We start from the raw sequence: 14,434 nt of genomic DNA, 5'->3' as shown, positions 1-14,434 counted from the left end.
TGTTGATGGACCACCTCTTTTTCCATTTATTTCTGCTCTTTTCAGCAAGGACGCGAGAACTCACTCGGTTTTTATTGAATTGCGCCCTGCGTTTTGCAATCCGTATTTGTGTATCAACCGATTCGCTAAACCGAGTCCAGGTGCTACCAACTTAAGGTCCACTGGGCACACAATTGAGTTTCAGACTCGACCATTAAATGGAATTTAGCCACTTTTATATGGCGAAGAGAGGAAAGGAAACTGAAACGAAACATATCAGCAATAACCTATACATCCACTCAATATGTTTAAACTTTCTCAACTCTTTTCTTCATCTTTCCCCTTAAACCTTCAATGAACGCACACAGCCCTTTTTCATTTCTTTCCCACAACTAGAAAACCCATACAAATCCTTTAAAAAGTGACCTTCTGACTGAGTTGATTGTTTTATTCTAATGCCATAAATGTGCATAAGCGATATCCTTGCTGGTGGGCTAGGTCAGTTCAGGGAGTTGGTTATCAGTCGGTCAAAGGACCTGCCTGCCTGCCTGCCTGGTTTTTAAAGCCAAAAGCAACAGATATCTGTTTGTATTCACCCATTCAGATTTTTATTCATGAACTTTTATTATTTCTGCTCGCTCATGAGCTTACTTCTGTTCCGTTCTGCCGGGGAATCCCCATCGCTGCTGCTGCTCCTGGTTGCGGGGAAAGCGGAAAAGGGACAGCTAGATAGAGGGAAGGACCTCTGTGGTGCTAAAGCTTTTTTATGTTTCTCTGTATGTATTTTATTTTTTTATCCGTTTCCCTACTGCTGCTCGCTATGTCAACGTTGCAAGTGCTGATGCGGTCCTTTTTATTTTGTGCCCCACTCAAAGTTACAACTTAACTGTTATTTTATTACAACATTTAATAAAAATCAACAAGTGCATGAGTCGGCGAGAAAGGAGTTGGTCCTTCGAGCCGAGGACTCCAGGGCTCCTCTGCTGCTCCTCTTCCTTTCGTTGCTCTCCTTTTTTTTTTTTTCTTCCTCACTCGTCTTGCCAGCGCGATGCTATGTATGCCCTGCACTTGCCCGAACAAATGGAGCGTGATTTTGTGGCTCCATGAGGTTTATATTAAGTGTCGGTATTAAAATAAAAATGCTTGTTATTTGTCTTGGCTTTTATTTAGTCGCCGTTCCCGTTGCCGCTGCCCTTCGTTTTTTATCGCTCCTCCTGCAAACAGATATCGCCGACGTGGAGCGTGAAGGAATACTATACTATACTGTTATATACGCAGATTGGAGCCCAGCAGATTGGAGCCACGGTAGCGCCAGCGGCAATTCAACCGTGGGCTAATTACCCGACGGCCTCAGGAAGCGACAAAGTATCGGGTTTCGATTAAGGCCAGCATGTCTCTAAAACAGTTCGCTTAATTTGGCGCCGCTGACCGTAACGGTATTGTCTCCATCCTGCGATGCGAGTCCTGTTTGCTGGGTGCCTCGCATTCGCTGAACGGGGCCCAGTATTTAATTACGCCGATGCCAACGGCGTCGCAGCTGGATCTCATCTTAGGATTGGCGAAATTAGTGGCGAAAATCCACGGGAGCAATCGGCGGGAAGGTCTTATGAGATGAACTAACCATCTTGGTAATGAAAAATTACAAAAAATTTGGCATCTTCCGCTGAAGGAATTTTCATAATAAAACCATAAAACTCTAACAAAAAGTTAACTTCAAAAAATTCAATGAAACGTAGAGAAATTCTAAATTCTAAATAGTTCATATTTTTTAATTAAACAAAAAATAGAACTTTCAACAAAGGTACAAATACACTTGCCTTAAACTAAGCATGCTTTGCTAGCAAATTAACCCATAAGTAAACTCTTAACAAAGCAAACAAAATCATGTCGCAAACATTATTCTGCAATTTACGAAGCAATTTTAGATATTTGCTCTTTGTCAATTTACCTTTTTACTTCAAAGGCAAAAAAAAAAGTGGTAAAGCAAACAATATTATTGTAAACATTCATTTTATTTATATTCACAGCCTTTGAAAAGAAATTAAGCTAAAAGAAAAGATTATTGCATTAATTTTTTGGTTTTAATAAAGATATTTCAACGGAAACAAAGCCAATTTCGATCAGTTTGCCAGGCAGTGTAATGGGATTAATTTTCAAACAAAAGGCGTTTAGCTACGGTTAATTGCATTATCCTTCGACTCGGCAAGTTCAATAGAAATGGGTGGCAGGAGCATTTGGACCCCTCAACTTTCACTATTTTCCTTTTGCGACTTTCACTATTTTCTTTCGGCGAATGGCCTTGGAAAAAGTTTCTTTCGCAAAAGTTGAGCACAGGAATTCGCATTAAATAAAACAAGGCATAACAAATTTTCTTTAAGTAGTCTGGCACCGACCTACCCTAATGTCTTTCATGTTTGGCCATACATGGCAGAGGCGAAATAAAAACTCGGACAGCATCCTTGCCCCCTCGATTCGCCCCCCCTCTCCCGCATCCACTAACACAATCAAATATACACATAGATTTCATCACATACCCATAAGTATGTGTTTAGAGAAAGAAAAAAAAAGAAGAAGGAAGTATAAATGTGCATGCACACATGGATACGAACGTATCCTGGCCATATGTGCAAAGAGTTGGACTCGTATATCTCGGAATGTCTGGGTGAAGGGCACACAAACACAATGGGCCGACTGTCTGCCAAGATCCTCCAAGTTGGCAAATATTACGGCCGTAAACGTGCATGCATTAATGGGGATTCTGTATCAAATAATCGGAAAAAATCCCACTAAGTATGCAAACCCATCAGGACGATTGTGCGTGTATCTGTGTCTGTCTGTCTGTCTGTGTGCCTGAGTGTGTGTTTGTGAGAAGCAACAGATATGTAACTGAGAGCGGCGAGTCCTTTTTTCGGAGGTCTGAGGGTGTTTGGAACTTCTGAATTGAATATAAAAACAAATATAAAAGTTTGATGCCTTGCTCCAGTCCCGCCACACACACACATCGACATACATATGGGGGCACACAGGACTGAGCATTGGAGCATTCGACTGGCATTGAGTCACCTAAATGGATATTGCCGGTTTCGTCTAGCCCAGATCCAGTGGCCCAGGCGATAGCCAGCCGGCTGTCTGGCATTGGAGCAGGAGCACACCCAACGATGACATGGAATATATATTTTTATATAGACAACGTCTGCTCAAAAAAAGTGCAAACAAACAAAACCGAAGAAGGAAGGAAAAAAATAAGGAGTCCAGCACACACACACTCACACCCAAACTCACACTCACTAACTGGCACACTCACACACAGGCGAGCAGGAGGAGTTGAAAAAAAAATTGGTTTTATGATTCAAGGACATGAATCACATTATTTTTCCAACAGCATGAAGCACACATAGACAGTGGGAGTAGGTTACAAAAAGGTGGTGCTGCCTTGGTCCTTGCTCCTAGTCCTAGTCGTCCTGGTTTTGGCTCTGGTTCTGGCTCTGGTTTTGGTCCTGATCCTGTCCCACTTCTTGTCCAGACATCCTCCTGCGGTCGTCCACTGTTCTCTTTCGGTTCGCTGTGAAGCAATAATTTAAATCCAACATTTTTATTGCTGCACTTGCACACACAAACAGTAAGTATATGGTTTACTCCGGCTACTCGGGGGCACTGGGGGTAGTCCCCTCCTGAATGCATGGATGATGGGGCCTTTTATGTACAGTTAGTTGGCCATATAAGTGTAAGCAAGAACACACATAAAATGAAAAATGTAAAAAAAACTTTCGATTTCGTTCAATTGTACTTTGAACCCGGACAAATAGAATAAAAAAAAACATTGCGGAATTGGCAAAGAGTGAAAACTTGAAAAGAAAACGCTTTCCTTTTTACCGGACGCTTATAATGCTTTAGTTCGTAAGTAAGTCGGTGTATCACATTTAAAGAAAAACTCACTTTTTTCACTCAAGTGGCTGGCAGTTTCAAGGTAAATGTGTCAAAAGTTGGCAACTATTTATTAAACAGATATAAATGTTTAATATTTAAGTGTATAAATGCCTAAGACATAATCAAAAGCTGAATTTATTCACATCTCTTATGAATGTATTCACAATTAGTTTTATTCAGCTGCTTTTATTATTTTCACCTAATTTGTGCAGAAATCAAAAGCCATTCGTAGTATGAACTGTGCTAATTAAGCATGACACAATTGTTTAACTGACTTATTATGTGTGAATGCCACTTATGTACAATGCATTTAAATCGCAAGGCCATTGGGCTCTCAATTGGCAATGAAATCAAACAACTCATTCAGTTAAGTATGTGCCCGAGTTGTACATACATGTATGCATTTATTTACTCGCCTGAGTGACCAAGTATTTACTATAATTCGGACTTCCTTCTGTAAGGACAACCGAATTGTGCTATGTGGCTAGACGTTATAATGTGCATTATAATTATGTACACATTTATGTCCCTATAATTGCGTTTATGTATAAGCCGGTACATGCCACTGCATGTGCTTGAGTGGAGCACGTTTGTTGCTTTTGGCTCATAAATAGTCAAGTCAACACCAACACACACGCACGCACACACACACTAACGCATTCCTGCAAATTAGGCCAGCACACTGCGTATTTAAATGATAATGAGCTGCATTCAGCTGCATTTATGCCGTTTGCCGGCCTCCCGCCAGCGGGGTCCATAAGTAGGTACTTAGTTATAAATGGGCATGGGCATGTGCATGCGGGGACCCCAATGCACATGCATGCGGGCTCCGCACATGGTACATACATATGCCTATGTACATGGCCGGCAATCATGTACGGAAGTACATACTTTGTCGTAAATAATCATAACCTTGAACCTCAAATGAGGATGTTACACATTCATGGCGTCAATGGCCGCCGTTCAAGGCCAACGAGCCGATTAGGGAGCACTTTTTCGCAACAGGTTTGAGTTGGTGGAAAAAGATTTACGCATTTAATTGAATAAATAACCGATTACCTAGCCAATGTTCTATTGGCATTTGAGCTCCAACTTAATACAAGAAAGTAAGTAAGTAAGAAAGAAGTAAGTAACTAAGCAGTACAAAACCATCAATAAGTATATTTACTAATAAAGTAACGCATTATATTATTTACAGGAAACAAAAGAAGGCAATATGAACTAGATATGTAATTACCCACGGTAAACAGGTCGTATACGCAATTTCACAGGTTCGTTAAATACGTTTGTAAAAAAGCAATGCAAAATAGTTAAATTCACTTTTCACTATATTCCTGTTTATTTATATTTCAGTACAATATCAAAAATGTATAGAAGCGAAATCAATTATGTTCATCGGGTCGTATACGCAATTTTTTTTTTTAATTTTAGAAAATCATGTTCTAGTGCAGACATTTAAAATAAATTTATTTATTCCTTCATTCATATACATACATAAAGCAAACACATAACCACTTAAAAAATAGTTACGCAATCCAGCTCTAACTCGATTTATTTCCCTAATTCCAAGGCTTTATTAACAAAGTAATGCCCAAATAAGTATCTGCACTTAATAAATCCACTATCAACATAAATACCAAATCGATGCGATTAGGGCAGTTAATATGTACACCTATTTTACTATGTGAGAGATTGCGTGTCAGACTCGTAAATATATGTAAATACGGTCATCTTGTGTGTAAAAACCATCATAAAATGGTTACGACAGCTCTCCAGTATGAGATTTTTTCGATGCGAAGGGTGCGTCTTACATTGACAGACTGACGGAAATGTTATTACCTTGTGAACTTTAAGGGCGATTTGTTCGACCTTCGAGAATCGATAAAATATACATAAAATCCAAGATCTGTTGGCTTTTGTTTGATGAGGTTTTATATGGCCTTAATATTCGCATAATCACATTACGTTAAGCTAAAAATTTGAGTATAAAAATTATATGTAATATAAAGACCAGCATAAATTCACTTCTATCTTTACTATTCCTTTGTTCCAGCGTCTTTCTAATTATCAGCAACCTAAGCAAAATAGAATTTGATGCACCAGGATGCGTATTGCAGCGATGGAAATAGCGCATGGTGAAATTAATTGGGGATTCGGGCAGCCACAAGGAGAAGGTACATTAGACTAATTACAAACGTATTACGGATGCAGGACGACTAGATGGCTTGCCTTGCAGGATTGCAAGATGGCAAGATGGCAATATGGCAAGATGCAGGCGACGTCTGCCTAAAATCTTAAATATACAACAATCGGAAAATATTAAAACCGACCATAAGCTCGATACTGTTGAGATATATACACACGTGTATGTAGATATGCATGTTCGGTTGGCTGTGTATCGCCGTGTACTTGCTGGCAAATTAATGTCTAAGCAAAATTTTGATATTTTATACATGGCCGAGAGGCAGTGGCATCTACTACTTATATACAAGATTCCAAACTTTCGCAGAGCCAAACCCAAAAATACATATACATATACATACATATGCCAACGAAGAACCCTCAAACTCACGTATATTGTTCACAGGTTGCGTACATACAAACGAATACATGCATATATACACATTCTTAAATTTAAGCAATAGATGACCGGACATGTGTGTGAGTCGGTGTGCGTGTATGTGTGTGCTTGTGTGTGGGAGTGTATGTGTTGTATCCCAGTAAACGTCTAATTCTCTAAAATGTGAAATTTTACAATCGCCTAGCGTACATCTTTGCGTCGTCCACTCACCACCCAGCCACCCAGCCACCCAACCACCCACTCACTCACTCGCTGGGCAGTCAAGCATTCGAAAGGCCACCCAAGCCACCCACTCCGCCAAAAGCTGCTCGAGAACCGTAGCCGTTGCTCTGGAAAACCTTCGCCTTCCTCCTCCGCATCCAGCATCTAAGCATCTCCACATCGCCACATCTCCATGCCACGCCACGCCATGCCACTTCACTCCACTCCACTCCACGGCGCTCCATCCACATTCGAACCATCAAGTCGTCTATCCCAGCCGCGTGGCTTGACCAGGCCCATTCCGCACCGCCCTGGACCAGCCCGGACCACCACCAACCCACCACCCACTCCGGTGGTCGTGGCAATTGCCCACGACGAGTCCGAGGTCCCCAAACGCGCCGGACTCCCACTCACGTATTTGCCGCCAACGTCCGCTTTCCCGTCCATCCAAATGCACGTATACATACAGCGGCCAACAGACCCACCAACCAACCAACCAGCCCACCCACCTACTCACTCACTCACACACACACACGCCCCCGCCCACCTCCTTCCACACGCACACACCCACACACACACATTCACTCTTATCCTTTTCACATGTCGCAAGTCGTATGCAAACAACATTTTGCAGAAACAGTTCGTTCCTTGGTCTTCGTTTTATCTTCATGGCAGACCCTTACTTATTGTGGGCCCGGCTGACCAGCACGGTTGCCTTTGCTTTTGCCGTTGCCAACGAAACACCCCACCCAACCCACGGCATCCGCCCCACTTGGCTGCCCACCCACCCATCCGCTCGGATCCCTGATAGCCAGAGCCTGATGTCCATGCTGGCCAGGACCGTTGACGTAGATGCTGCAGACAGCAGGTGGCGAAATTGTAGGTCTATGGATGCTGCCTATGAAGATTCGGAATGCAGGTACCCAAAATACAATCCTTGGAACTTAAGATTAAGTCCATAAAATATTTTAGATACATTTTAATAAGTTTTGTATAAATAACTAATATCTCTAATATGTATAGATTCCAACCTAGTTCTAATTTAATCATAAAAATCGAAAGGTGCGCATTCCATTATCTCAGTGCTAGTTTCGTGGCCGCTGCTGTGCATGTGTGCTACTAGAAAGCTTGGCTCTGCCTTCAGCTCGCTGCTGTAACGTCTAAGAGTGTGCGCCAGTATGTGTGCCGGTGGGCGGACGTGGACGTGGATATGGCTGTGGATGTGGATGTGCGGTGGGTGGCGGATCGGTGGGCCGATGGGGCGATGGTGCGGTGGCCAAAGGATGCCTCCGTCCGCTGGCCATGTGTTTGTGTAGATGTCCGCTTCAAAATTCGCATACACAGCAGTGGTCAACTATGGAAATTATCGATCGACTTGCCTTTGGCGCCAGGTGGTTGGGTGCTATGATGGAAAAGTGGTGACGAAGGCAGCGGCAGCGCCAGCAGAAGCAATCTCCGCTGCTCTGCGCCTTCGTCGTAGTCGTAGTCGCAGTCCGGCGATTTGCGCCGTAACGAGGGAGGGAGTAAGGAGACGGAGCTGGAGAAGGCGAAGCTGGAGGCGGAGGTGGTGGCCACATGCCCGTACTCGAATTCGATGCCCAGTCTAAATGGCAAGAACGCAGCGGCAGCTAAGAGATGCCCAAAAAGAAATTGCGGACATTTACATTATGTGTCCATGTATGAGTATGCCCACCGACTCCAAGTGTGTCCGGGGTTTTTGGGTCTGGTCATATCGAGGACACAGGGGGGGATCGGAGATTGGGGACCGCAGTTAGGAGCCCGGAGCACGGAGGATGGTATGTGGCGTTGAAGCAAGCACACATGCAAACGGCATGCGGCGGTGGAATATACGTGAGCTTAGGAGTTGTCGTCGTCGAGATGTCCTCTGGTTGCTAGTCCAGACGCCGAGGTCCGAGCGAAGGACCTCCTCCGCCTGCCCAACATTCTCCCGGGCGGGCAGCTTCTGCATCAAAGTGAAACGGGCTAATGGGACGGGCCCAAATTCGCAGCACTGCGAACAGAGCTGAACGGTGGGAGCCATAACAACAAGGCGGAGATGTGAGATGCGAGGAAACGAATGACTAACGAAGGAAATTGCTGATATTGTATGGAGCGAAAGTTGTGCATGTCTGGACGCAGGACTCAGAACGCAGAACGCAGGACTCAGGACTCAGAGCTCTGGTCTCTGGCAGCGGCGCGTTTTAGTTTTGACAGGACCTGGAATGGCAGCAAGACGGAGTCAGGACGACTGACCCCACTCACTGGGATATATGCCATATACGAGTATGCCCAGCGCCAGGAGAAAATTCAAATATACTCGAATATACACAAGCGCACAGCCTGAAACACGCACACACACATGCGAACAATGGCAGATGTCCTGCCGTGTCCGGCATCTTTCCTTACTTCAGATTTCTATTTCCAGCTCACCATCTCATCCTGCCAGCAGGCTGCACCGTAAGCAATTATGCATCCACAGCGGTTGGAAATGAAGGAGCGGCCATCCATGTACAAGAATGCAAAATGTGATTGTAGATGTGGATGAGAACGTGGATGTGGATGTGGATGAGGACGAGGATATGGCCAGGACGAAAGACCAAGGATGAAGACGATGGAGGACCAGCGGATGCAGGTCTTTGAGAAAATGCATTCAAACACACATACATGTCTCTCCAATTAACACACAGCACTTGCCCAACAATAGATAAGCTATATCTCAAAATAGTATAATAATAGTGCAGATTTAGCAAAAACAATAAAACTTGGTGGAGGGAAGCTGGCTGTAATTGCTGGCTTATGAATTTCAAATCTCACATATGGAAACCGTCTATTTTGTCGATATAAATGGTGGCCATCATTGCAAATCACTAGAACCTAACTTATCTGATGAATATTGTAAGAAGTGAATATCTTTTTATAACTAAACAATTAAGCTTGAGATATTTTTTGAGCAAGCGGAAGAATCTACATATTCTCATGTTTTGAAGAAATGTGATGAATTATTTACTTTAAAAGCAAGAAGGATCTAATCTGAAGAATTTAAGTATACTTTTCCTTACTTTTACTTTTAAAAACTAACAAATAGAAACCTAATTAAACCTATAAGCTGCCACTTTTACCACCTTATTTGCAAAACTAGCAACTGCATTCAGTAAACGATCCAAAAACAACTTGTTATGACTAGTTTGCTGGTTGTTTATGATGCCCCCGTCGCATGAATGTAGTGTTAGGGAACAATGTTCACCAATTAAGCCGTCAGAGTGCAGAAAAAGTGACCGAAAAGTTGAGGTTGCAGGCAACGCGGAAAAAACATGGTCTAGTGGAAAAAATGCGCTTTTTACGCGGCGCCGCGTCAAAAACCAACAAACATCGAGGCGAACGAACACACACGCCCAAAACACTTTTCCCGTCTATAGCCGCCTAATCGGCGACAGTATCGCATGGCAAACGATGGCCTGGCTGGGTCCTCCTCCAATGGAGGAGTATATACCGATCCCACCACTTTGCCACGCATCCAGCAGTCAGGCGGGGCATAAAGAACTGCACGCCGCACTCCAAAGTGGCGGCGGCAGCAAAAGAAAAAACGGGTCAAGTGCATCAAGCTGCATGCCACCGGGCAAACAAGCAAGCGGTTTCCAACTGACTGCCTAATCCCCTTAAACGGCGCGTTTTTTTCGCCGAATCACTTGGAATTCTGAATTCTGCACCCTGCATCCTGCACTCCAATAAAGGGGCTTTTTGTTTCACCGCAGCGTTTGGCGCATCGGCGAAAGGTGAAATGGCAGTGAAATGGCGGTGAAATGCCACCGGCTTGACCTTTGCACACACGACTGCAGATGGGCTTTTTTTCGCGACTTTCTCGCATCGGAGTGCCCAGAGTATCACGGCAGTTGCCAACTTAATTTCCATATGGTGCAATTTTGATGGCTCCGACCGTAATTCAATGCCGTCCGCCTTTTTTGCCCGTTGTTTGAAGCTCGTTCGCGATGGAGTGTCATGTGCAGCAGAAAAAATGGGAAATGCAGGAGCAAAAAAAAACCGGTGGTCGCCAACAGCTGGCAACAACAGGCACAGCGATTTGGCCAAAATCAGCACCTGCCATTTGGTGGAAGATGGCCAATAAAGGCGCCCAAAGGTAAGTCACTTGTGCGGGGGATGCGTCAATTATGCATATCCTTTAGTACAAAGTTGCGATTAAATTTAGTTAATTATGAAGTAAATTAAAGGTATAAAGTATGCAAGTTTGCTTTACTTTGTTTATATAAGTATGTATAAGGTATAAAGTATGCAAGTTTGCTTTACTTTGTTTCATCATCAGAACAATTAGATGATTACTCCTCTGAAAGGTAAAATCTTGGGATACTTAAGAAACTCTTTTTAAATTCAGCTCTAATTTCCTTTTAAGAAAAGCTTGAATAGCATCTAGCTATTTTGAAGAAGCAAACAACTATATCCATTCAAAGAGCAAATGAATGGCACATTTAATTAAGATTTTCCCCATCCTTTTCTCTTTTGTTTACTAAATAAATAAAATAATAAAAACTAACCATAATATATGTACCATATATGCCCAAATACCTTTTTGGCACCTAATTGATTATAATCCATCAATAACGAGGGTAATTAAGAGCTATAATGCGACTTCCATTGACTTTGTAGCCAATTGGCCAGCTCAAAGAAATCTTCTCGAGAATGTTTTTGTAATGACAGGTTAAATTGACTCTTTGTCCCACTTGTTGGGCAAAGTTCTTGGCTAGACTCCTTGGCTCAATGATACTAAACTAAAGTAAAACTTTCCTTAAACGTCTGGCATCAGTTAAATTCTTTTTTAAGACCAAAGTTCACAAGGTCGCACAGCAATTTCGTGACTTGGAAATTTCTTTATGCAAGTGTTATTAAATTTGCGACCAGACCGAAGGATATATGTGTGCATATGTGTGCTCCGCACTCTTTTTCACTTTTATTGAGAACAAATCGGAAATGGAAGTCGCATATGAATGAACTGCAAACTGGAGTTGTCCTTCCTCCCCTCAAGCAAGTGGAAAAGAAAAAACAATGGAATGGATGACGGCATGGTGTGGATCCAGATGGACATCTTTTATCGCCACGTGTAAGCTGTAAAATGTATAAGTATGTCAATTTTTAATTCGCCACTGAGCACTTTACGGCCAACACTACTAGCCCCAATTTCGTCCTGGGCGTCGAGGTAACTAAACAAAAGGGTTCTTGTGGCCGGGGTAAATGGACTCACGCCTTTATCACCGGCCCCTGGTGTCCACCGTAATAACCTCATTTCAGGACATTCGTAGGCTGTGCCAGCCATCCAAATCTGTTGACCGCTGCCGGACACTAGAATATATATTTGTATATAAATATATCCAAAGGTATACATAATCTGCGGCCATGTGGCAGAAACTATGTGCACGCGCTTGTAACACATATAATTTTGAATATATAACCAAGGTTTGTCTGTACCTATACATATGTACAAAAGTAAAAGTTTACTTATGTATGTATGTTGGCCTATGTTGGTATGTGCGCATAATATATTCGTAATAACATTTTCGAAACCCGGCGTAAGCATTTTTCAGCCGTTTCATCCCTTTTCTGGACACTTAGGGGTTAAGGCTACAAAAGGTCCTGTCCACTCGCCTGTCCGTGTGTCTCTGCGAGTGTGTAGTTGTGTGCTACTACGAGTGTGTGTGTGTGTGTGCCACACCTCGCGCCCCATCGCCCAGCCTCCGCAAACCGCATCTATCACAAATTTCAACTGCCAGCGGTCCAGGGAAAGGTCCCGGGAAGGTCCTGAACGGACGGTCCACCACGGTACGGCCAAGGGTATGGGTTAGTGGTCCTGTCCGGTTCGTCCCGGGTCCGGTTAAGTCCACAGCCCGTTGCGGGCCTGTCCCGTACGACAGGCCTAGCGACACGGTTGACGTAGACCCAATTCGACCCCCATCCCAACATCCCAGCATCTGAGCAGCCCGCCAACTCTCCATCCCAAACCGCACGCACTCTGAGCAATTATTAAACGAGTCTCTGGAACGTTAAATTCTGTCCACTTTGGAGGCGGACCAGAGCCATCTGCGGCACCACTTTTCGAGTAGTGAGAGTGACCGGCCGACCGACCGACCGACCGGTCCCGGCGATGAAAAATAGAAATCGCAAGAGTTTGTTTAACAACAAGTGAAGGGGTTTGTTTTTTATGCCCCCCACCCCACGCTCGACCGCTGGGCTTAGTGCCCACATTTAGTATGCCATATAGGCCCACTCACACACATATCGGGCTTACATGACAGGATATATGGAGTATATATCTATATACTTATCCGTGGATAACTGTGTGTGTGTTTCGTTATTATAATAACGACTGTGGAGGAATACAATGTTGGTCGTTAAAAAGTGCCAGAACTCATTAGGTATTTCAGTTTCCTATGGACAGTGGCGAAACTAACCCCTGAAGTTCTTACGTGGGCTGCATACCCTTGGATTTGTCACAGATTCCGGTGCACGTCTATAAGGGAAAGAAAAGATGTCGATTTAGAAATTAATTGCACTAAAAACATTTAATTATTATAGTTTTTAGTTGAAATACTCTATTTATATGGCTTAAATAACCAATTAGTACTATCTTGCCTTAAGGATACATATTTATATAAACTCACCAGTCAAGGTGTCAAACTGGAGGCGCTGCAAATTCGTCCTGGAATCAGCTATCCTGGTGGGCATGTGACATTTGTCAGGACTGCGGACCAAAAAGTTTGACACTAATTCCCGCCAGATAAATACCTCGGCGTAAAAACTTTATTTGCATGTTCTGCACGGTTAACAGCGGTGACGAAGACATCAAGTCATTTGTTAAGATTAGATAAATACCCACACGGCTGCTTAATATTCATATCCGGCCATCCGTCCGTGCATCCACGGTTATGGGAACCCGTTCCCGGGACATCGGTTCGTTTTGGTGCGGAACAAGTAATTGCACATATGGTGTTAGATGGTAGTGGTTCGCCCAACCGGTATTTCGATTAGAATTCCAATGCCCTACTGTCATTTGGCCGGACATCGGGATAGATGTGGATAAGAAAAACAGCTTGGCTTTGGGAAATTATACGACGTTTTCTCACGAATCCCGTGTCCTGTAACGGAATTTTCAACTGGCTGATTTATTGACGATGGCAGCAACGTTGACAGGACCCAAGGTCCGGCGACCTTTAATCCAGTTTTGCATTGAGGCGCCGTGATAATTTCCACTCTTACCACAGACAAGAATAAGGGTTACATAAACATCACAAATCGGACCGTGTCTTCCTAGCCCACCGATTTGAATGCTAAATAAAGAGTTTGTTTTCTATATGCAAACACTAAATGGCTTATGGGACATACGGGTTTTTTCCTCTTTCTGTTTGTTAATATAAATAAGGTCAGAGGTCAGCTTGTTACGACCGAAGGCTTGCTTTTCCTTTCTAGATAGTTATAGAAAAGTGCTAGATACAAGATACATATTCTTGATACTATATACTATAGTGAGATAGGCATTTCAATAATTGTATCTTTTGGTACTTTGACTCAGTTTTCACCGTTAATATCATTAATATCTTCTTACAAAAACAGGACGTAGCGATTTGGAACTGATTTCGCCAAAGATTTTTTGCGGTCATGGTTTGCCTTTTGGGCTTCAAAGTAAAAAAGAGGCCTTTGCGTGTCAGAATGTATGCAACATAATAAGCCCAGAAAGCCAACTGA

This window comes from Drosophila simulans, chromosome 3R (genome assembly GCF_016746395.2).
Source record: "Drosophila simulans strain w501 chromosome 3R, Prin_Dsim_3.1, whole genome shotgun sequence".
Taxonomy (NCBI): Eukaryota; Metazoa; Arthropoda; class Insecta; order Diptera; family Drosophilidae; genus Drosophila; species Drosophila simulans.
The sequence above is the reverse complement of the archived record's forward strand: the minus strand, read 5'-3'. Positions refer to the sequence as shown.